The sequence below is a fragment of the Dermochelys coriacea genome, chromosome 8 (assembly GCF_009764565.3).
Source record: "Dermochelys coriacea isolate rDerCor1 chromosome 8, rDerCor1.pri.v4, whole genome shotgun sequence".
Classification (NCBI taxonomy): Eukaryota; Metazoa; Chordata; order Testudines; family Dermochelyidae; genus Dermochelys; species Dermochelys coriacea.
This window is the reverse complement of record NC_050075.1, coordinates 94,464,486-94,489,798: the sequence shown is the minus strand read 5'-3', so window position 1 is coordinate 94,489,798 and position 25,313 is coordinate 94,464,486. Positions and strand designations below refer to the sequence as shown.

Sequence of the window (25,313 nt, the reverse complement as noted above, 5' to 3'; positions counted from 1 at the left end):
ACAGTAGCCTATGAGGGGGTGGAGATGACAGTGGGGACAAGGAGGGAGGTGAGCTGCAGGCAACGGCTGTAACAGCAATGCTGGGGCAAGGTGGAACCTCCAGCCACTCTAGTGCGTTATGACCTCTCAACGGCCGGCGCTGGAGTCCGACGGTGCATGCCTCATCATCAGCCACGCGTGCTTCCGGTGCTCTACTGTGGAACAGTCAGTAGCGTCCCTGAGCCCCACAAGCCTACTGTGGTGTTCGGGTTGCAAGGATTGTAGTTTGAAAAACTGCTATCGGACTTAATTTGCAACCTCGGCCATCACACTAAAAAAGTGGGTGAGTTGAATGTTTTATATTTATCTCTCTTAAAAAAAACTAAATTAAGTTGCTTTTACTTGTGTGTTGCCCATGACTGATTTTTAATGTGGGTCAATGGCCCGTGATAGAAAAAAGATTCCTCACCCCCATCTAAATCATCATCATATTTCAGAGTAATTACATGATTTGTCTCTAAAACCACAGTAACAGCAATCGTTTCTCCATATATTTAGCTTCCCTCTCCACAAACGCACAATTCAGCCCCCTTCATGTCTCTGCTTTCTATAGGCCTTGCTACCTATCTAGAGTGCGTTCTCTTTATCTGTTGTACACTAATTCGGTTTTATACAGTGTAGGTTTTTAGTAGAAATTTCGTACCCTTAAACTCTCTCTTGTAATCTTTGTGTTAGTTTGTCAGAGCAATCATTACGCTTTGGCACTTTGAAATTGATGGGTCTATCCAAGCCAGCACTCCTTGAGCTAACAGTGTATAACTGAACATTCTCCAAGCACTGACATTCCTCATTCGAGCCAAGTGTGAAAGTTTTAAAATTAGCTTTCACAGTTTGATTCACAGACAGTAAATGTAAAATGGCACAGGATTAATTTTTCCAACCACACAGTACTACAAAATAGCCCAAAGGCTATTTTAGTTCATTTGCTTTAACTGTTAGGGAAGATTCACAACACATGGAATGCTCCAACAGAGACAGAAGCTCTAAAGGAGATTCAGAGCCTAATATTACCCCCATTAATTAAACCACTGTATGTTTGTCACTAGCTGTTGAAATGGAAGTCACATCTAGGCCACTTCAGACAAGTCATCTCGTTTAGCATTTATGCTTCTTAGAATGTCATTATATTAATGAAGTATCTCACAGCATTATAATTAGAAGCCTGTGGGCATTTTTATTACAAACCACATTTTTAGGGGGTAATAAAATCTGTTAACACCGGCTTTGAGCTATAAAATGCTCCATAAGGTCTGAGCCCTGTAAGGATTTTTATGTTTTTCTTAAATTACATACCAATCTTGGCTTAATCGCCAATGATCCTATGATCTGATGAGCAGACACACAGACAGACCGATCCAGGGCCTATCTTAGGGGTGGGCCAGCCAGGTGATCGCCCAGGGCACCTGCGGTCAAGTGGCGCTGTGCAGCCGTGTAGTGTCAGAAACGGCTCCCTACATCCAGGTCACTTTCCCCAGTTGTGCTGTGCTGTGTGGCGAGCAGAGCATCAGGAGCTGCTGCTCTCCTGCTCTCCCCTTAACACAGCCCAGGTAGGGAAAGTGCCCTGATATCACTCCTCGCTCCCCTTGCTCACAACCCCCTAAGGGTGCACAAAAGTGGAGCAGTGTTCAAAGAGGGCAACAAGCAACAATGCCAACTGCTCCATGCATCCAGGTCAGTTTGCCCACATGGGTGCAGAAGGGGGGTTCAGGGGTTAGGGATGAAAGGGGGGAGTGCAGGGGCTGAGGGGAGGAGGGGATTGCAGGGGTTAGGGGCAAAGCAAGGGTGTGGAGTCTGGGAAGCCCATGAGTGACGGGGCAGTGGGGGGACACCCACTGGGGCTAGAGGCACCAAAACACAAGTTCATCCAGGGCATTAATTTTTCCTAAGGCCAGCCCTGGACAGACCTAATAAGATATTTGACAAGATATAAATTAAAAAGGAAGCTCAGACACTGTATTAAATGTGTGTATATACCATATATACTCGTTCATTAGCCCGTTCGTGTATAAGCCGACCCCCCAAGATGGATAGGTAAAAATAGTAAAAACTGTATGACCCTTTCATAAGCCAACCCTATATTTCAGGGGTTGGCAAAATTTGGCTCCCGGCCCACCAGGGTAAGCCGCTGGCGGGTCGAGACGTTTTGTTTACCTGGAGCGTTCACAGGCACGGAGCAGTTCAGCTCTCAGTGGCTGCGGTTTGCCATTCCCAGCCAGTGGGAACTGCGGGAAGTGGCACCACTTCCCGCAGCTCCCATTGGCTGGGAACGGCAAACCATGGCCACTGGGAGCTGAGGGGCTCTGTGCCTGCAGACCCTCCAAGTAAACAAATTGTCCCAACCTGCCAGCGGCTTACCCTGATGGGCCGAGAGCCAAAGTTTGCCAACCCCTGCTATATTTTAAAAGCTGGAGTCACAAGAAACACTCAAAAGTTTTGCTAGAATTATTTTAATGTAATTAACAAAAAACCTATTGTTGTTACAGTAATAATTGAACAAATATGTATTCCCCTTCAAAATTAGTCAATTTAAAATCAGTAAATGGATATTTAAAACAAGTAACTTAGAACAATATGAGACTTTAAAAAGTCTTAAAATCCTTCAAAGTCTGAATCAGTCTCTGCTTTACCAAACAATTCATTAAACTCTGCTTCAGTCACAGCTACACCTGCACTGTCATTGTAGATGTCGACAGTGTCGTCTTCAGACTCAGATTCCTTCTCATCATCAGCCTCTGTTGTGTCATCACCAAATATGGCATAATCTTCTGACCCATCGAGTGCATTGCTGATACAGCATTTCCTAAATGATTTTTCTATCATTTCAGAGGGAATGGACACCCACGTGTCCTTGATCGATTGGGCAACAAGACAGATTTCGGGCTTCATAAGATTCCCCCCTTTTGTCAACTTCGCCATGTCTGAGTACAACCATTCAGATCACATTTTGCGTAGCCTGTCTTTAAAGGGTTTGTTCAGGTAGTCAAAGTAATTTTCTTATTTTGGGCCACATTTTTCACCTCATCCATCTTGTGTGCCCTGAACATGTCCCAAACGAGCACAGCAGGTTTCTTGAAAAGTGCTCCTGGTCTCTTATTCCATACTTCTTCCAGCCATTCAATAGTCCCACTTTCATCCATCCATCCCTTTTCATGTGCACGTACAATGACACCAGCAGGAAATTTCGTGTTTTTAGGCAAGGTGTTTCTTTTAAAAATAATAACAGGAGGGAGCTTTGATCCATTTGCCAAACACGATAAAACCACAGTAAAATGGATTTTTTCATGGCCAGTGGTTTTAATTAAAACTGTTTTTTCCCCAACACCGGTTACCGTTCTGTTGCTCGGGAGATTGAATGTCATTGGTGTTTCGTCCATATTTCCTATTTGTGACAGTTCAAATGCATATTCCTTTCGATATTTTATAATAAACCTTTGGAAAGATTTGATTTTTTCTTCCAGATCTCTCGGCAGCTTTTGCACTATATTTGTTCGCTGACGAATACAGAGACTATGATGGTTCGTGAAGTGAGTACACCAACCTGCTGATGCGACAAACACTGATGGCTTTACTGACTTGTATTTGTCATCTTTCGACATTTGCAGAGCACGCAGACGAATTCCAGTTCTAGTGACAATGTACCCAATTATTGAGATCTTTCTCCAGCTCAGGAAATGAAGCGCACCTCGTTGGACATTTTTTCTGGTTTCTTGGCATGTCTTTTAGTGTTGTTTTATTTTTTCGCCATTCTCTTACTTGCTTCTCATTGATACAGAATTCACAGGCAGCGGCGAAATTATTGTTTGCTTCTGCACATTCAACAACTAAGTTTGAACTCTGCGTGATAAGCAGACCTTTTTCTTTTGATTTCACCATTGTTCATTTTAAATACTACTATGAAAATAGATTATTATTATTATTATTGTAGTTATAGATTTTGTAGGACTTTATATAGGAATGTCAGCTGCTTTATCATTGTCAAATTATTATCGTTCTTCATTTAGTTCAAAGCAGCCCTGTAGATTGGCATGTCTGTGGGGATAACAGGCTATTTCAATTTTATTAGAGATTCCATCGATTCTGCACATTATATTTTCATATTGACTTGAGACTTACGAGGTCCATTGGTAGAAATGCATGAAGAGATCAAATTACACAGTAGCGAACTGACACCAGTGTTATAGTACTATCGTTCATTGTATTTTTCTGATTGGCTTGTAATGCATAGCATTTTGTGAAATGCATGGGTCAAATATCATGAGGATCTGCAGCACTGCTCTTTTAGTATTCCTTTCAAGCCAATCTAGTCCACTAAACAAAGCCTTTGCAACTTTAAAAGACTGCAGTATTGACATCAATAAATGGGTCGACAAAATTTGGCTCCCAGCCTGTCAGAGTAAGCCGCTGGCTGGTCGGGACATTTTGTTTACCTGGAGCGTCTGCAGTCATGGAGCCCCTCAGCTCCCTGCAGCCGCGGTTCGCCGTTCCCAGCCAATGGGAGCGCCACTTCCTGCAGCTCCCATTGGCTGGGAACAGCAAACAGGGAACTGAGGGGCTCCATGCCTGCAGACGCTCCAGGAAAACAAAATGACAATGTATTAGATATTCAAATCAATGATTTCATAGAGTTTAAAATCATCAAATTTTGGTATAGACCCGTTTATAAGCCAACCCCCACTCTTTGATGCATCACTCTTTTACCAAAAATATTTGGCTTATGAACGAGTATATACGGTATACATATTTTTACCCCCATTAAGCAGCAGTGAGAAGGCACTGAAATTTAGAGCTATATGGTTGAATGATCTTTTCCAAAAGTTGCTTCTAAATACATGACCAAACTTCTAGGTATGCAAAATTTTGCAACAGCATTTCTACACACATCAACTGCCATTTATACACATTCAAATAGGGTACTTAAGGGCCTCCCATACCTGATTTGCACACACACAAATCATTTTGTACACAATCAAAAACATTGTTGTGAAAAAACAGTGTGTGCCAAACTCTGGGTGCATAAAATTACGTTTGCAATTTCAGAAATAAAAGATCCATTGAGAATTTGACTGATTCTGCCTAGGTAAATGTTGGAGTGCCAAACGAACCTTAAGCCTTGATCCTGAAACATGGTCCATGTGGATCAGATTGCACAATCTCAGTTTTATGTACCATGTATGCTATAATAAGTAGGGCCCATGGGCTGGATCAAGTTCGGCGTTTCTAGCCTCCACTCTGCTTTTGTGGTCTCATATCAGACTTCCATTACAGCTCTTATTCTCTGTCACTGAGATCAATGGAATTGTTGACATCTACTTTAAAAGGAACAAGATAATGCCCGTTTGAGCACAGCTTTGCGTGCTTCATACTTTATAAAAAAAAAAATCACTGAGGGCCCAATCCAAGGCCAAATGACTTCAGCGGGAGTCTTTCAATTGACTTAAGTGGGCTTTGAATCTGGGCACCCAAGCAAAAGCTCGCTTTAATCAGAATTATTTTTCAACAGTGACAACATGCAACACAGATGGTAATAAATTTCTCTTGATGTGTAAATAGTATTTATAGTAAAGTGTTCAATGTGAATTTATAAAGTTGTTAATTATTTCACATGTACAGATGGACTCAAGCAGCAAAATTCAGATTCAGATTTCACACACCTTGGGCAGGGAGGTGTCAGATCTAGCACATTATAAAAAGAAAAATCTGAATTTTGCATATGGACCTATATTCAGAGCTTGAGACATTCCTATCTAGGTTTATCACTCAGGCACTTCTCTAATATAGGCAGTTCTGATTAGATTCAAGTATTACCCTAGGTTTACAAAGATCTTCAGCCTTGTGCTGCAAATTACATGTTTACTTTATGTAGTCATAAATAATAATTTAAAACTGATTTTTCGAAACAATCCCCTTTACATTTGTTTAGGAACCCTGTTAATTAGAAAACTGCATTTAGGTTCTCACTATTTACATTTTTTTATATATTAGAAAATAAATATCCACATGCAATATTCAGTGCAATATATTTATATAATGCATTAAACTTTATCACGTTTTCCTAACGTGAGCTCAATCTTGCAACTGCCTTTGTCCAGGCAGACCCTTACATTGTGAAAAGCTACAGTGTATTCAACGGCAGTATAGGCCTGCCAATGAAGAGACAAATTGCAGGATCAGAGGCTTATTGTATATTATAGCTATAATACTGTATAAAAGCTATGCTAACTAGAACATAACAGTTTTATTAAATATTTAAGGGATATCAACAACCTGATTTTTTTTCAAAAAGGTTTAAAATGTCCAGTTTCTGACAGAGAGAATGTTCTTAAATTCTATTAAAACAATTTTATTCTCTGATTCCTTGCTGACATTTACATAGATATTTTCAGTAAGATTAAACTAACAATGACACTGATCCTGCAAGCTTCTCCAAATGGGCACACCTGTGCAACCAAATAAAGCCTCATTGACTTAGTTGAGCTGAAACAGGGAACCAGCCATCAGAATTCATCACATGTTTGGAGCCTGCCTATTACATGGGAATAGGGCTTAAATTCTCAGAGATTATTTCCTGGAGACCCCCCCATCCCACACCCCACATTTGGGGTTGCAGGCTTCGGCTATGGGGCAGCGGATCTCAGGGCTTAAGTCCCATGCGGGGGAGGCACCGTGACTTGGAGCTTTAGTCCTGTGGGGGAGGCGTGGGCTGCTCCGCTCCGGTGGGCTCCAGCTCAATTTAAGTCCTGCATGGGAACAGAGAAACTGACTATACACCAAGTACTGTTAAAAGCAGAACTGAGAAAATAATGGTTGTTTGTTGTTTTGCTTATGGTTTTTTAGTTATTGTTATCTTAGGTTTAACTCCTAACTACAAGAGGTATAAAAATTTCAGACAAATGTGATTTTTGAAGCCGTGTGCCTTTATATATTTTTCAGCCCACCTATTTTTTGCCTTGTCACTTTAGTGATAAATACATTTCAAAATGCAGATTCCTCTCAAAATTATCTTGCAAAACTGGAAAGAATTTATCAGTTTAGCTGTTAGGATACACACAGAATACTTGACAGTTAAGCTTGGATGTATTACTGCAAAACGTGTGTAACTTACATAAATATTCAAAGAAATGGTCATATCTTTTTGGTCACTGTACAGTCACTTTGTTGCTAACAGACGTTAGAATCACCAAACAACTTTTCACATGAGATGTGTCATATGTACATGAATATTTATACTTATGTGCTCAGCTGTTATGAAGCTTTGAATTCCATCCCACTGTTTGTCAATACTGTAATGTAACTCATTTGTCTATATAATGAAAGTGTATGTATATCCTTTTATTTTTTTTAAAATCAACCTAGAAATAGCATTATAAAATATAAGAACATTTTAAAAACTGCAGATTTTCAACAGGACTGAATGGCCAGTGGATAGGTAATGGGATACCAACTCTTTCACCTATAGGTTAACAGTTTCATTCCCCAAAGTTCAGCAGTGACTGGAAGTTGTTACCCCCGACAGCTGCTTAATGCCTGAAATGAGTTTGTGGTCTCACTCCCGTTTCTAATGAATTGGTGTCCTCATCAGAAAATTAACTGGCAATTTTAGAAGAGAGGACAATGTATTGAATGGGCATGGAAAGAAGTTACTCACCTCACGCAGTTATGATAGTGCTGGGACATGCATGTCCCTATGGGTGCTCCACTGTAGGTGATTCCCAAGCAGTACCTGTATTGTAGGTCTGCAGTTTTGGAGTCAAATCACTTACAAATGACAATACTATGGAGCCAAAGATGGCATCAGAGGTGGAGTCCCCAGTAATCTCATAATGTTCTACGAAGGTATGGACTAACGCCTAGGTCACCATTCTACAGATTTCTGAGATAGGGACATTCTTGAGGAAGGCCACAGAAGAGGAGACCACTTTCTTGGAGCGAGTGCAACCACCAGCTGGAGCTGTCATGCTGCAAACCTCATTTTTTAATATGGTTAGAAACCCATTTGGAGAGTCTCTGGGCTGATATTGCTGAGCCCCTGGATCTCTCCACAGTAAAAAGGAAAAGCTTAGATGACTTCCTAAAAGCCTTTGTCCTAACCAGGTAAAAGGCCAGGGCTCTCTTAATGGCTAGTGTGTGAAGTATAGTCTCCCTGTTATCATGGTGAGGCTTGGGGTAAAAGGTCAGGAGGTGAATCAGTGGGTTTATAAGAAAAGGAGAGGTAACCTTGGGGATGAACTTCAGGTGCGGTCTGAGTGTGACCTTGTCCCGAAAGAATAGAGTGGATGTGCATTCAGTAGGGCTATTTCCCCTATTCTCCTCAGCGAGGTGACTGCCACCAGGAACGGCATTTTCATCAACAGGTGTGTGAGCAAACAAGTAGCCATGGGTTCAAAGGGAGGATCTAGTCAGGCTTTTCTACACTGGGCTCAGGTGCCATGTACAGCAGGGATGTCGGGGTTGGGGGGAAAAGGTTTACTATATCCCTGAGGAATTCTTTTGTGGTTGGGTGTGAGAGCATTGTGTACCCCTCTACTTATCAATCAAATCAAGCCTTTGATTCAGTGAATCACCATGCCCTCTGGACTGTACTTTCTAAGATTGGATGTCCTGATAAATACATCAATGTCCTAAAATTGCTTCATGATAACATGAAAACAACTCTTCTGAGCAGCACTGGCTCCCAGAGTGAACCTTTCAAAGTACAAACAGAAGTCAAACAGGGCTGTATCATCACTCCAACCATGTCTGTGGTTTTTATTGCCGTCATTCTTTACCTAATTGCTGGGAAGTTTACAGGTGGTGTTGAAATCATTTACAGAATGGACGGAAAGTTATTCAGGCTTTCCTGAACGCCAAGAGTAAGATTTCCACAATATCTATTGTGGAACTTCAGTATGCTGATGACAACGCAATCTTTGCCCATTCTGAGAAAGATCTTCAAACTATCTTGGATGTGTTTGCCGATGCTTACGCATGTCTTGGTTTCACTCTTAATATCAAGAAGACTAAAGTGCTCTATCAGCCCTCTCCAAATGAGGTATTAATGCCCCATCTATCAAAAATCAATGGAGTGGCACGGGAGAATGTCGATCATTTCCTCTACCTTGGAAGTCATCTTTCGTCCAAGGCAGATATTGATTCAGAAATTCAACATCGCTTGAGCTGTGCCAGTGTAGCTTTTTCTCGTTTATGGCACAGGGTTTTTGAAGATCATAACATTCGAACAGACACCAAGATTCTTGTTTATCAAGCCATTATTCTCCCAACACTGTTGTATGGGCCCGAAACTTGGACAAACTATAGACACCACTTGAAAGTCCTTGAGAGGCACCATCAATGCTACCTTCATAAAATTCTGAAGATCCAACGGGAAGACAGGCGCACCAATATTAGTGTTCTGGAAGAGGCAAAGACCACCAGTATCAAGGCAATGATCATCCGTCAGCAATCCCGCTGGATTGGTCACGTTGTCCGGATGCCAGACCATCACCTCCCAAAAGAGGTTCTGTTCACTCAGCTGAAGGAAGAGCACCGTAACATGGGTGGACAACGGAAGCGTTATAAGGACTTGCTGAAGGACAACCTAAAAAAGTGTAATATTGACACTGACACTTGGGAGACACTTGCCCAGGATCACTTAAAATGGAGTGAAGTCCTACCTGATGGTCCCCTGCATTTTTGAACTTGCTCGCCGACAAGCTGAAGAGGACAAGAGGTGCAGGACGAAGAAGGGACTGGCTTCCATTCATGGTCAACAGCCTCCTGCTGAGCCTTAAAACATCTGCCCACATTGTAATACAACTTGTGGTTAAAGGATTGGCCTTATTAACCACCTGAGGACCCATAACTAAAACATCTGCCCTCATTGTAATAGAACCTGTGGTTAAAGGATTGGCCTTATTAGCCACCGAAGGACCCATAACTCCCATGGAATATGATCATACTGGGTAACGACTGATCGCCCATCATCATGACTTATCAATGGAAGGCTGCTATAGCAGCTAGGTGAACTCTTAGTGAGCTGAGAGATAGTCCTGGTCTTTTGGAAGTCAGTACATAGTGTAGGACCCTTGGGAAAATAGCAGATGTCAGGGAAATTTGTTGGGAATTGCACCAAATCCAAAACCTGGGCCACTTTTGCAGCTATGTGAGACATGAAATGGATTTTCTACTGGGCAGTAACACTTCCTGACCTCCTCCAAGCAGGAGCCAAGCAGGAGCCAAGCCTTGAGGCAGAGTATCCACAAGTTGGGATGGAGGAGGTTGGAGGGATATCGGCACCAGTTGTGACACGTAAGGGAACCAGGTCTGTTTCGGCCAAGTGGGAGCAATCACTACGACGTGCTTCTTCTCTTTTATTTTTAAAAGGACTTTTGACAGAAAGGGAAACAGGGGAAAGGCACAGAGAAGGTCCTAGTGCCATGGAAGAAGAAGGGCATCGCCCAGAGAGTGCTGTCCTATCCCTGTTCTGGAGCAATAGTGTAGACATTTCTCGTTCAGGTAAGTGGAGAACAGGTCTGTAGTTGGTGTCCCCCACCGCCTGAACCCGTTGTGAAGCACTGTTGGATTTATCTCCCTTTTGTGGTTGTGAAGGAACTTGCAATTGAGACTACTGAGTTTTGGACTCCAGGAAGGTAGGCTGCTGATAGCATGATGGTGTGGAAAATGCACCAGTTCCATAATTTTAATGCTTCTGCAGAAAGGGAGGTAAACCTGGCTCCTTCCTTGTGTGTATTCCCTTGATCAGTGGAAGGAAATGGGTGCAGGCATTCCTGACCATCCCAAGTTCCAGGAGGATGATGTGGAGGGACATCTCCATGGGTGACCATTTGCTTTGTGTTTTAAGGACGTTTAGATGTGCATCCCATCCTATAAGGGATGTACTGGTGATGAGAAGCAACGACAGGGAAGTTTGAGAAAAAGGGATCCCATTTTTCCACCGGTTCAGGAAGTTTTTGACCTGGTGGGTAGCAACAGAGGTTTGTCTTATCTGTCTCTGTTTGGTCTGTAGACTGAGATTAACCATATCTGGAGACACTACATGAGAAGTCTGGCATGAGGTAGCACCGCTGTGCATGCCACCATATGCCCCAGGAGTTGAAGACAGTATCTGGCTGAAATTTGAGGACTTTTGTACGTTCTCCATGAGCATGGCCAAGATGAGGAACCTGTGTTGAGGCAGAGCGCTTTGGCCTGTCTCGAGTTGAGGTTGGTCCCTACGAACTCTGGGAGCTGTATAAGGCGAAGGTTGATTTTTGGACATTGATCTGTAGATCCACGTGAACAAGTCTCCTGCAGTTTTGGTAATCTGTCAGGCCTTACTGAAGGAGTAGGCTCTGAGGAGATAATCATGCAGGTAGGGGGAGATCATGACCCCTTGGGAGTGTAGGTGAGCAGACACTTCTGAGAGGACCTTGGAGAATACTCTAGGAGCTGATAATAGTCCGAAGGGGAGTACTCTGTACTGGTAGTGGTCTTGTCCTAGAGTAAATCTGAGGAACTGTCTGGGGATGGTAGGATTGAAATATGGAAATAAGCATCTTGAAGGTCAAGGGCCGAAAACCAGTCCCCCTGCTCCAATGCTGGAATAATGGCCGCTAGAGTGATCATCTTGAATTTTTGAACCTTGACAAACTTGTTGAATACTCTGACGTCTAATATGGGTCTGCAACCTCCCTTCTTCTTGGGTATCAGGAAATAGTTAGAGTGAAAACCTTTGTCTTGTAGGTTGTGAGGTACTGGTTCTATGGCTCTTATCTGGAGGAGGAGATCTATTTTTTGTCATCATAAACTCTTGTGAGAACAGTACCTGAAGAGAGACAGGAAGGGTGTTGTGGAGGTGAGAGGGAGGTAAAGTGGGTGGAGTACCCATTGCAAATGATTTTCAGAACCTTTCAGTCTGATATTGTATGTTCCCAGGTGCTGCAGAACAGGGCAAGCCGGTAACCAAATGGGTGGGACAGGTTAGTCAGGTGTAGTGGTTGAGGGGAGTGGTCATTTTCACCAATTCGTCAAAACTGATGGTCTGAGTGGATGGTTGCGAAGTGGAAGGCTGTGGGCCTGATGGTTCACATGTAGAGAATCTGGATTTCTTTCTCTGAGGTTAGTAGAAGTGTTGAGTTGGGAATTGTGAAGTATGGAATTTAGATTGAAACTGCAGATTACATTTTCTCTTTTGTCCAGGAGTATAGACACCTAATGAGTGGAGAGTGGCCCTGGAATCATTAAGGGTATGGAGGGACACGTCAATCTTTTCAGCAAATAACTTGGTGCCTTCAAAGGAAAGGTCTTCTACAGTCATTTGCACTTTCTTAGGGAAGCCAGATAGGTGTAACGATGCTGCTCACCACATAACCACTTCAGTGGAGATGGACCAGGCTGCTCTGCTGGGTGAATCAAGGGCTGACTGGAACACTGCGTTGGCTACTAGTTGTTCCTCTTGGATAATAGCTCAGAACTGGTCACAGTGTGACTCTGGGAGTTGTTCAATAAAACTGCTGCAGTTTGAATAATTGACACTCATATTTCACCTTTAATGCTTAACAATTTGGAATTCTAAATTGCAATGTGGCAGAGGAATTGGCTTTTCTCCTGAAGAGGTCCAGGCATTTCCAATCCCTAGGGGGTGGATCTCATTTGGTGCCAGTGGCCCCAGGAGTTTACAGCGTCTATGCCGACAGAATTAGGGGAAGGGTGGGAAAAATGAACTCCATCTCCCTAGCTAGGACGTAATATTTTATATTGGCCTGTTTACACAGAGGTGTCACAGATACTGAGGTTTTGTCATATAGCCTTGGCTGGGTCCAGAAGGGCCTCACATTAATAGGGCCTCACTGATATTCTGGAGCACGAGGAAGAGTGCAGGATGTTGAGGAGATTGTGATGAATATATCTGCGGTGTGTTTGCTACCCTTTTTGCCAAGTCCTGGAAGAGTCAGAAATCATTGGCTAAGGATGGTGGTGGGGGCATCACTGCTTCGTCTGGAGAGGAGGAAAATATGTTAGTTCTTGGTGTAACTTCCTCCTCTACTCTGCCCTCCTGTTCCTCCATGATTTCCTCTGGAGTTTCAGAGGCTCTGGATGCCATGGCAGAGGGAGAACATCTCACAGGCTCACAGTGAGTCAGGCTGGAAACCTGGCAAGCGTAGGTTCAATATTCCATCCAGGGATCCCAATAGGGCCAATGGGATGGTGGATAGAGCCTGATGGTGGTGCCCATGGCTGGCCGGACCATTGTGGTAGCAGAACAAATTGAGGATATGTATGTGGAGCCCGTTGATAACAGGAGGGAGCATGGGAGGAGGGGTAATGGATGACATCCTCTCTCTCACTGTCTGAGTCACCACTAGAAAGTGGAGAGGCATGGCAGGGTACTGAAAAAGTTTCCTGTGTTTGGAGAAGACTTGGTACCAAAGGGGAGACTCTTGTATATCAGATACCCTGAGCTCTCTCAAGTACTGGAACTCCTGTGGTGCTGACCAATCCGCTGGCGATATAGAGGGAGTCAGTGATTTCACCTGCACCCAACACTCTGGTGCTGGATGGGTCACAGTTGACGGTGCCCAAGGTACAACGTGTACCAGCAGCATCATCTTAACACTGTGCTCCCTGCTTCTGTTTTTGTTCACTGATACCACTGGCTCAGTGCCTCTGCCCATCAGGTCTTTGGGTGCCTCAACGGTACGTGCTGCTCCAGATCCTCATAAGTTATGGTACTGTGCTTGGACTGTCTCGCTATCAAGGGTATGGATGATACCAAGTTGCCAATGATCTTTTACACCTAGCTCAGTGCTCACTCTGGAGACTCACAGCTCTCTTTTCAGATGTCTTCCAAGAGGGGTCCGCAGCTTATTTCTTCGATTCATAGCCCCTGGATGTTGACAGCTGTGGGGAAGATTCGTGCTTCCTGGGTGAGTCTTGGCACGGATCCAGGGAAAGCTGAAGGGCTGCATCTATCAGGATGATCTTCTGCCTCAATTTCCTGTCCTTTCGAGACCTGGGTTTAAGTTGCTGAAAGAGACCACACTTCTGCAGAATATGGCCTCCCCCAAGGCAGTGAATGCAGTGGGAGTTTTTATCTGCTACAGGGATGGACTCCTTACAATTGAGGCACTTCTTGATGCCCAGTGAGCCGGGCATACCCACTGTGGAAAGGGGTCCCCAACAAAACGGGAAAAATAAAAGGGTTTTTGTTTTTTTAAGAGAAAATAAGGAAAAAACTACAACTCAGTCTGAAGGGGCTAACTAGTTACTAAAAATGCTTAAAAAAAAAAAAGAGAGAGAAAAACAAACCATTGCAAACGGACTGCTAATGGCTCCATCTCTAGCCAGGGGCAGTTTAGAAGGAACTGGGGAGGGTTAGCCTGCGCATGCTGATTAGCTTCATGGTGGGGTACAAGGGCAGACAGTACATGGTGGGCCAAATGGCCACTGCTACCAAAGTTCTCCAATCAGCAGCGCAAGCATACCTACAGTGAAGCATCCATAGGACTGATACTCAAAGAAATGACCCACCCACTTACCTAGACAGACAGGTTCCTGCAAGTCATCATATAAGGAAGAGGTTCTGAATTTCAATATGCAGTACTGGATGTGTTTTAAATATATGCTGTAACTATGCTCCTAAATGACACCCATTTATTCAATAGCATACAGTACATACTCTTCAACATATATTTATTTAGGTACTGTGTTTGAGACTTACAAAGTAGTGTAGAGGAGTTAGCCACACATCTTCCATTAAAATTCACTGGGCTAAATGCAGGGCTAAATCGCTTGCATGGTTTTAAAAATCTCAACCTGTACAGTTGGGGTTTTGATACAATACATATGAGCTACACAGTGTATGGTATGAGATTTTCCAACACAATTACATAATCCGCTGTACTGCACGCTTTAGTGCTGTATTCTTAAATGATCGAGTGAATTTTGAGGTAATAACTAATTCTGATTTCTGCTATACACTTAAATTATCCATGTATTGATAAAAGGGTGTTTCAATATGATCAAAGAGACTTCTCTTCTGACTGTGTCCTTGAAGAAATCCATACTCTAAACAAGCACCCCACATGGGTATTACACTCTCTCGTTAGGGATAACACCCACAGCTGCAAATATGTGCATTTTTAAAAAATGTGTAGATATTACATTAGTTGGAAGAAGGCCCTTAGGGCTCCGAAATATGGAAAGTAATTTATTTATCTTTAATTCACCCAATCTAAAACATTCCCAACACTAAATAATTACATTTCAATATGATGATTAAAATAGCTATTTTTATTCTAAGGGCTTGTCTTCACTACCAGCGTAAGTCGACCTAAGTTATATTACTCCAGCTATGTGAATAACGTAGCTGGAGTCGACGTAGCTCAGGTCGACTTAACATAGCGTCTTCACTGAGCTGCATCGATAGGAGACGCTCTACGGTTGACTTACCTTACTCTTCTCGGGGAGGTGGAATACCGGAGTTGACCAGAGAGTGCTCTGCCACTGATTTAACGGGTCTAGTAAGACCTGCAAAATCAACACCCGATGCATCGATTGCAGCAGTGAAGACAAGCCCTCAGTCTATCTAGGGAAGTTGTTAGGGCTGTTATCAATTTGTGTGTTTCCTTACAGTGCATCAAAAGTGTACACTTTAACATTTTTCTCTCAAATAAAACTGTATGTGTTGCCTTTCTGATATTATTATGAAGACCAACACTTACCTGCAATAGCACCAACCATTTTACTAGTGGTGGATAGCATTATCTGAAGAATAATCAAAGGTGTGTTGAAACTCCAGAGCCTCAATAACTTATCTTCAATCTCATTACTGGAAAAATGAGCCTGGGAAATTATTCTCATTTATATGATATTGCTCTACTTTGCAAATGTGACATGCGTCTCCACCCCTTATCTAAGATTCTCTGACTAGTAATGTAACTTCTCAGATTAGCCACTGAAACTGTATAGTATCAGCACAGCATGGATTATTCATTGAGGAATGCTATTCACAGTGAATAAGATGGTCGGTGCTATTGGAGGTAAAGAAAGGACCAAATGACCTATTCTTCATTTGAAAGCCAATACAAGGCTGATAAGAAGGAACAAGCACTTATATACTGTGCATAGCCATAAATATTGTACAAAACCATATAAAATATATTTGATTTATGTAGTCTCATCATTTCCGTGTTCTCCTCATCTGTTTGTTGCATCCACCTATTGTCTCTCATCTTAGATTGTAAGGTCTTTGGGGCAGGGACCATCTCTTTGTAATGTATTTGTGCAGATTCAACCAGAAAGGGGTGCTGATCCATGACCTAAGTCCATAGGCAATACCTGATACAAATAATAACTGATTACTCTCAGTAGTCAGACATACCCTCACACCCACAATTAGATACATTGACGAGGATCTTCAGCAAAGATAAGGGAAGCTCACTTATAAGCTCACAGCCTGAAGAGGAGAGTGGACAGAGAAGCCTGCAATTCCCACTGAATCAAGTGCAACTCAAAGAACCCCTTTATACCAACTGGAAAGGGGGCTGGATCTTTAGCTGGAGTACATAAACTGGCACAGTTCCACTGACTTCAGTGGAGCTATCGTGATTTACACCAGAGGAACATCTGTCCCGTTGTGTAGAATTCCTTCATTCACTCAGTTAAATCATGTTTGTCAGCAATTACATAGCTCTAATGTGTGCATCAAGCTATTCTGCACCTGTTGATTACCAGGATATCCACGCCAACACAGAGAAATAGAAAGATATGAAGTAAGTAACTCAAATGTTAAAAAAAAAGTTATGCATTTGATGTGTATGCTTGATCTTTGGCTAAATAAAACATAGCAGCAAGTCATGCTTCTACCAAAACATTATCTGAAGTTCTAGTGTTTGAATAAACTAGTTACTGTTCTCCAAATTTCATTCTAGGCAGCATTTCTTCTCAGTTTTATTCTGGAACAATATAATTCAAAATAAAACTCAACATGTTAAATGGTAAAGATAGAAGAATATGTTGAGCTTCAGAAAAGTTTATTTTTCTTTCCCTGAAATACAGCACTATTTGTGTGTGATACTATCCGCAGCACTCGTTTATTTCAGTGCTCTGCAAAAATTACCAGTCTTGGGAGAAAATCTTCAACTCTGCTTTGTGTTCCTCCTCACAGTGTCAGTGAGAGCATCAGCACTTCTTAGACAACCAATAAAAAGCAGCAGTGCAAATCCTGCAAACTCCTATTAGATGTTCTACTTATATGGTTTGTAATTACCAGTTGCAGCAACACCTTTTTATGAATATCAATTTACTCACTGCACAGATTTTAGAAAGCACAATGTAAAAGCAAAGGCACACTTAACATTATCTGTTTGTCTTCTATGCCAAGAAACTGCTTCCTTTCTCTGTCGCTAATAAATTTTTCTTATTGTGGTTCATCTTAAAAATGAATCATCAATAAATTTGAAAATATGTTCCTGCAAATCTCTGGTCAACTCTGTAGTGAAAATTCATTTATTATGAGACCACATGATGCAGAGCTATGCCTTTTATCTGAACATGACATATTTTCACTTTGTTTTGATTCCACATTTGAAAATTGGTCCCATCTATTCTTCACCAGACCCAAAACTTTACTGATTTGTTCACTGAAACATTAAATGCCAACTAGAAGCCAGGCAGACAAATAAAATCATTTACCAGTTTAATGTCTGGAGTTTCTTGTCTAAGGAAAGAGAAGTACAGTTTTAGGAGTGATGAGAATCCATATCTGAGATCAAAATCAATTAGCTTTAATCCCTTTGATCCTTAGCTCAAGCTGAAAGTCAAAAGACTTCCTACACTGGTTAATTTTTAGATGCAATTTTAGAAAATGGTTTACTTTTCTGATTTTGAAAGGGCATTACATCCTTCATGCATTGGCCAGACTCAGTTTATGCATTGATTGTGATCAGTGATTTTCTGCATCACTTGCTAGTGAGGGAAAAACAGGCCATATACTTACATTCCCCATAATGCATCATTTTCTCTCTAAACAGTGGCAGCAAACAGGCACATCCAATACTGTATTACTTTCTTCTCTCATTCATGACGATGTCACACCCAGGCACTGTGATTCTGAAAAAGAAGCATTTCCCAGGTTCTAAGGATAGAGATACCCCAACCAATCCATCATGCTTTGTGTGCTAATGATAGACTCATGCATAAGAGGCACCATAAGCAGTGAGAGGCAGCAGGCATGAAAAGAAGTGAATCAACTGTCAACGGTTGTGATCTGAAGGACTGCAAGGCTGTGATTAGAATTTTCAATCAGGGCTTCCACAATTCATCATGCTACCAAGGAAAGAACATTTTTATAGGCATGTTCCTTCATCAGTCCTTTCTGCTCTTAGCATAGCAAGTTCTAGGGCACACACAAAATATGTATCAGATCTTGCTGCCTTACAGTTAAAAGCATGTATATTTGAATCTTTAGGGAGAAGAGAGTAAAAGACATTTGAGGGCAGCATAACTATCATTTCCTGTTTGCATACACAACACTGAAATAAGATGCTCTATACACAGTACAGCATTGCAGCTGAAATAAAGCAAAATGCATGCTTCTCCCCCCACACACATCCTTCTGCTGCAGTTATGTTTCTAGACAGCTATGTTGAAAGTACCTTAGAATGTTTGACCTCGCTGCCGTTGGGGGATATCAAGAAGAATACAATCTAACAGAAATCCTTATTCAGAACTTGTTTACATTCTCTATGTAAACAAGGTGACCTCCTTGAGAAATGCTAGGACAGAGTTCTTCACAAAGAAAGCACACTCATAGCCTAACTACACAAAACTGCTTTCAGTACCCAATGTAGTCAGACCAAAGCCATACTTCTCAAAATAAAAAAAAAGTTGCCATGCTGATTCAGAGTGTGTGTATATAAATTCACAGTAACCACCGGTAGGGTCTAATTTTGAGTCAGCACTTGGAATATTAATGCAAACTATGTTCCATTTAGAGAAGAGAAGGATGATTGTGTGGTCTGGATTCAATTTCCAGCTCTCTCTATGACCTTGGGCAAATCATTTAATCTCTTGGTGCCTCAGTTCTCCATCTGTAAAATGGAATATCTCCCTTCTGCACACAAGAGTTGTAAGAATAAATTCATTAATCTGTGAGGCATACCAATACTGTGATGATGAAGAGAAGATCATAACCCTGCACTAAGATTTGGGCTGATCGATGCTTGTGTGCCCATGGAGGCCTGCTGACTTCAGCAGTGTGCCATATAGTATAAGGATCTGTCTAAGTGGATCTCACTGCAGAGTCAGTGTCTAAAAATCTAAATAGGTAGGGAGATAACCAAAGATCAGCCATTTACTAATGCATGTAAATAAAGCATTAAATTTTAAGCTGAAATTTTCTCATAAATCACAAGTAACATACATTAAAAACACTCTATGCATGTATATAATTAATGCCTTTAAGGTCTTGCCCTCATTTGGAAACATGAAAAGACACTAAGCATTTTTTTCAAGTTAGAAACAATTAATAAAATAAAGCCGTTTATTTCAAATAGCTAACTGGAATCAATTTAATCTTAAAATGGAGGCAAAAAATCATTTTACTATACAACATCTAATCGAAAAATATTGCAACTGTATTCATACAGCAAACTGATGCACATGAATTAAAACACTAAAGACTCTATTTACCCTCTTGGTCAACATACAGGAATTCCTTTGAGATCTATAGGTGTTAAGCATATGAATTAAGGAGAAACTTTACCACTTGGATATGATTGCTGCTTGTCTCCAAACCCCAACAAATATATTTTTGGTCATATTTTTATTTCAGCTTGCAGTCAGCAGATACTCTTTAAATTGTTACTTGGGCATGTCTGTGTCTTGGTTTGATTCTTGACTGTGTTAATTTCTTACGAAACAGTAATTTGTGAAAGCATAGATTTTTATAGGTAGATGTTTCAGAATTATTACTCATTAAAAGCTTTTTATGTGCTAACTTCCATATCATTTTTTTTATTGGTTATCAGGTTAAAACTATAATGTCTTAATTGTTTTTCCATTAAGGAAGAAATCAACAGATATTGCAAATTATTTGGCCTTGGTCCTGCAATGACTCAATGTGGGCAATCTCTTTTGTCCACACTGAGTCCCGCTGTAAGTGCAACAGGAAGCTGTAGTTGGGCACAGGAGAGCCAACCTCACAGAGCTCATTACAGGACTGAGGTCTTAGAAGGGAGGGTAGGGAGGAAAAAACAGCCATAGTAGGATATGCTGGACACCTAGAAAGAAGAACTGTTTACATCAGCTAAAATGCCAGCCTGTCTGACATCTCTTCGTGGATGTCTAGCCTCAAGCTCAAGCTCAATATGGCTAAAATAGAGCTCCTAATCTTTACCCTAAGCCTTTCCCTGCCACTTCCTTTCTTGATCACTGTGGACAACCCCACCATCCTGCCTACAAGTCGGGCCCATAACCTTGGCGTATCTTTGACTTGGTCTTCTCTCTAGGTACTCACATGCAGGCTGTCTAAATCTTACAGATTGTTTTTGCACAACATCTCTAAACTACAGCCTTTCCTATCCATCCTCACTTCTAAAACTCTCATCCAGGCTCTCATCTCACATCTCAAGGATTGCAACATCCTCTGGCCTTGACAACTGCAATTTTGCCACACCCATATCCATTCAGAATGCTGCTGCAAAAAAACACTGTCTTAGCCAGTTGCTTTGACCATCTCACTCCCTCTCTTTGAATCCCTCCACTGCCCTTCCTTCTCTACTGGATCAAGCATAACATGCTTGTCTTCACTTTCAAGGCCTTTCATGGCCTATGCCAACCCTATACCTATCATTCACTATTGAAATGTCGATTCTCACCTTCCACTGGCCAATGATGCCAGCTCACTCGTGAAATACTTGAAAACGCACCTTTGTGCTTTCTCTCTTGCTGTCCCTCAGACCTTATAAGCATCCACAAAGCTACCTCATTATCATCCTTCAAATCCCTCCTCAAACCTTTCCTTTGCCATAACGCCTACAAAAAACATGACAGTGGTTAAGCCACTGGTGTGCCGAGACTACTGCCTAGCATACTGACCAATACTCTCATTGTTTCCTTCTTCTCCCCCCCATCTGTCTGTATCCATCTGTTGTCTCTTATCTTATACGAGTTTTTAAGCTCTTTGGGGCAAGAATTTTTGTTCCGTCTTTGTATTGCACCTAGCACAATGTAGTTCTGATCCATGACTGGGGTTCCTAGGTGCTACAAAAATACAAATAAATAAATAAATAAATGTTTGCGACACATCTGCATTCTAACACCAGTGACTAAAACCTTGCAGACATGTTCAAGACATTGTTAAGAATCATTTCAACCTGATTTCATCCTACAAATCTCAAATCTAATCTCCATTCCAGATATGATAAAAAATGGAAAATGACCTAAAAAACTGAATCTCTGTTTCCATTTATTGTAAAACAACACTTACAGAAAAAACACACTATAGATGCAACAAATCCTCTCTTTTTGGTAATCCTTACTCGTAATCTTCTAGGGACCTATTTTTACTTTTCCGTTGGCATTCACATCTCTCAGCATTTGCCAACTGCTGCAGATCATTTCACCCAGTGAGCAGCTGCATATTCAGCTATTTATTCAGGGAAGATAGCATTAAAAATGTGTGAGTGTGAACTGCCACGAAAGAGGAGGTTTGGACTTCAACACATTTTAACATAGATTCCAGTATAGGTCACATGTAAAACACCTAGAGGTTCATTTTTAGCCATTATTCCTGAGGGAATTCTGCACCAAAAAAAATAAAAATTATGCACACCATATTGCAAAATCCTGCAAATTTTATTTGTGAATAAATAAACATGGCTCCAGCATGGCAGTTGGGAGCACAGGCCACTGGCTGCATTGAGATGGGAGATCACCCTTGAAGGCCCCACCTCCCCCAGGACAGGAACTCGGCAGTGAAGCTGCACCTGACCCTGACACAGTGCAAGGGCTGGGCCTGCCGCAGAAACACCCCAGGGCCCTGCCTCTCTGTGCCAGGCGCACCAGGTGTGGGTAGGCAGGATCCAAACGTGGAGGAGCTTAGTGTGAGGGGATCTAGGTGTGGGGTGAGAGGTTTATGTGTGGAGCAATCTGGGTGAGGGTGGCTCAGTGCGAGATCTGGATGCACAGGGGCTCGTTGAGGGTTTCCGGGTGTGGGCAATGGGACTCTGCAGGAGATCCAGGTGAAGGTGGTTGGGGCTCAGCAGGGGGGGGTCTGGGTGTGGGGAGACGGGGCTCGGCAGGAGGTCCAGATGCTGGGGGAGTGGGGCTTGATGGGGTGGGAGTCTGGGGGCTCAGCAAAGGGGTCCAGGTGTAGGGGGGGTAGGGCTTGTCAGGGCGAAGGTTCAATGGGCCTGCTTAACGGGGAAGCCCCTGCTGCTACTGAGGGGATGCCGCATGCTGGGCTCCTGCTTATCCTGCGATCCCCTAACCCCTTTTCTTCTCCATCCCCCTCCCCTCACTCCCACATTCCCCTCCCCTGCCCTTTCCACCCCCCCACAAGTGAGCCATAGAAAGAGATCATTGTAGGCCATTGTAGTTACCCATGTACATTTATTATGGGCTATTTAAACAGCTAGATAAATAACTGCTAATGTATACTTTATTTAGCTAGTTAAATGTCATCTAATAAACACACATCAATATCTACAATGAGCTGATTCAGCATAAAATATCTATGGCCAAGCCCAGTAAGGTCACTGAAACTAACCCAGCAGCAGTTCCACCAACACAGAAGACAGGCTGGCTTGCCAGAGTGGACCAAGTAACACAATACACTAACATGTTTTAAAACAACTCTCTGCGCTGGGGAGTTGTGGGGCAGTCCAGAAGAAAGGAGACCAGGAAAAGAGCTCTTTGAAATGAGCTTCGTACTCCCTGTTATCCCCAGCTACCTGTCCAGCATCTCTTCCCTCTCTTCCTCCCTCCCCCACTTCCCTCATGATCACCAGTGTGTGACCACACAGCCTGCCACTGTTCCTGCTGCCTCTTGGTCTGGGAGAGAGCACGCTTGTACAGCTGAAAAGTAGGAGAGGGACAGGTCTCAGCAACCCAGATGCTCATCAAAATAAATATGAATTCGTATTCACCTGTGTGCCTCTATTATCCTAAATCTGAGAGAACATTCCCCTTGTCTGAGCTCTAGATTGGACCCTGTGAGGCAAGGAGTCATCTGTGAAACACTGAAAAAGACCCCATTCCAATCAATGTATTTTATGGAAAGATCCTCTAATGTATTTCTGTTTTTCACAAGTGGCTGCATTCCAGCTGTGTTTAATTGTATACAATTTGTGAAACTTCAATCCTGAAGTTGCAAGAACATAAAAAGGCCAGACCTTAGTAGGCTTGCCCAGGTAAACCAATCATGAGAAACAGATTGCATCACTCTTCAAAAATGGTGACCATTGTTGAGCAAAGATTTTTAGTGTCCTCTGGAGGTTTAAAATACCAGAAGGGCCTAATCTAATTTGAGAACAATCTGTTTTTTTCCTGAAGACTTCACACCACTTTTAGGAGCTCAGGAGCCATTTAGGATTGTGAAAATAAATAAATCTCACCACTGGAGAAACTGTATATGAAGTTAAAGTTTCATACAAACATCACATAATCATCAGTGTTCACTGTTTTCAGTGCGTGGGGGGGAGGAGAGGCAGTTTCCACAAGTGAAAAACTGATAAAGATCAAAAAATGTGGCTATAGTTACTAAATGGACAAAGTTAACCCTCAAAAAAGTTAGGAGAAATGCAGTTTTATCCCTTGTGAAATCTCCTGATGTTGACAGTGAAAACCAGTATTTACTGTCTGACCTCCCCGCCCCACAAATAAATATCGGGCACGCAAATGAATACTTACGAAGTGGTCATATAAAACTGTCAGTGGTTTCTCTAGGATTTGTACGTTAGCTAAGAACCACACCATTAACATTTCCAAATACACTAAATGCAAAGAGACTCAGGCCTCCTGTTCTGGCATGTAGGTAAGACTGTGACGCATTTGTCTGGCAGCCAATATTACAATTTACATGTACTAGAGAGCAACATATAAGGGTCCTGTTTATGATTAAAATGTTTCAAGCTATAAGTACAACACAGCCTGCTGCTGATAAAGAACTTGCAGTGCCCTTCCTCTGAATTTTTGTATACTTCATATGCAGTTCTTTTGCAGTCAAAGCGTTTTAACAAAAATGATTCTCGTCTTATTCTTTGTGTAACCTTAACAGAACCCTGATATCATATAAGTTTCAGAATGACTATATACTATGTGAATAGAAAGTCATTTTCGAGTATGCTAGCATTCTCAAAAACTATTTTGATTTGCATCTATGACCTTTACAGCTAATGGCTGATCTGTGCATCTTAGTTATAAAAACAGCTACCCTCATTTCACCTTATGTTCCTGAAAACAAATAAATCAGTATGTTGCCTGATTTAAGTACCTAACTGCCAGTCATTTTGCTCTTTCCCTTTTCTCCCTCAGTCCAGCCTCTATAACAACAGTGATGCAGAGCGGTGGTTAAATTTTAACAATATGTAGCACGCAGAGTGATAAGCTAAGTGAATAGTTATAAACAAATAACACAGTTCACCGTAACACCGTAAAATAGGTTATTTGCCTCTGTGTACATTTTTGCAGAGCCAATCAAGATATTGGTGCTTTTTACTAATGCAATACCATTAGTACTTAATGGTGGAAAGCACAGGAGAGCAATATACAGCTTACAAGTAAGAGTAAAATGTGAAAATCTTAACAATACAGGTGTATCCTCCTCATGAATTACCCATGCATTTTGTTCTATTATATAAGACCCATTGTTACCACATCTGCAAATTACTTCCCGGATCTATTAACTAGAATAGTAGAAATGCATTTTTCTGTTTTATTCCCTGGAATAAGCAGAATAAATCTGTCTAAACTGGTAAGTCTAAACCAGTAACAAGACCAAGATATTTCCAGAACATAATCATCAACTACCTAAAAATATACAAAAGAATGGTTGGAGAACAGGGAGGTGATTTAACTGCATTGATAGTACAATCTGAATGTATGTGAGGAATTAATAAAAATCTGGTAAGATTTTTCTAGACTTACTCCAGACCTCTCCAGGTAAGAATATTCTGTAATGTTCTATAGGACCTAAAGAACAACCTAAGGACACCACAAAACTCATACATATAATTATAATAACTACAAACATTCTTTGTAACTTAGCTACTCCAAAGCACAGATTTCTGTCACGG

At 41.8% G+C, this 25,313-nt stretch overlaps 1 protein-coding gene across 11 annotated transcripts in view; it reads right to left on the bottom strand.

Annotated features, from left to right (window-relative positions):
• DAB1 (DAB adaptor protein 1) overlaps positions 1-25,313 on the bottom strand; it is a 703,351-nt gene that overhangs the window by 217,251 nt on the left and 460,787 nt on the right. For 7 of the 11 annotated variants that reach the window (XM_043490443.1, XM_038414579.2, XM_043490447.1 and 4 more), the window contains exon 2: positions 18,014-18,126. The exons of the other annotated variants lie outside the window; for them this stretch is intronic. The gene's annotated coding sequence lies outside the window, so the exon portion shown is untranslated. The remainder of the gene's footprint in view (positions 1-18,013; positions 18,127-25,313) is intronic. 11 annotated transcript variants of the gene reach the window in all.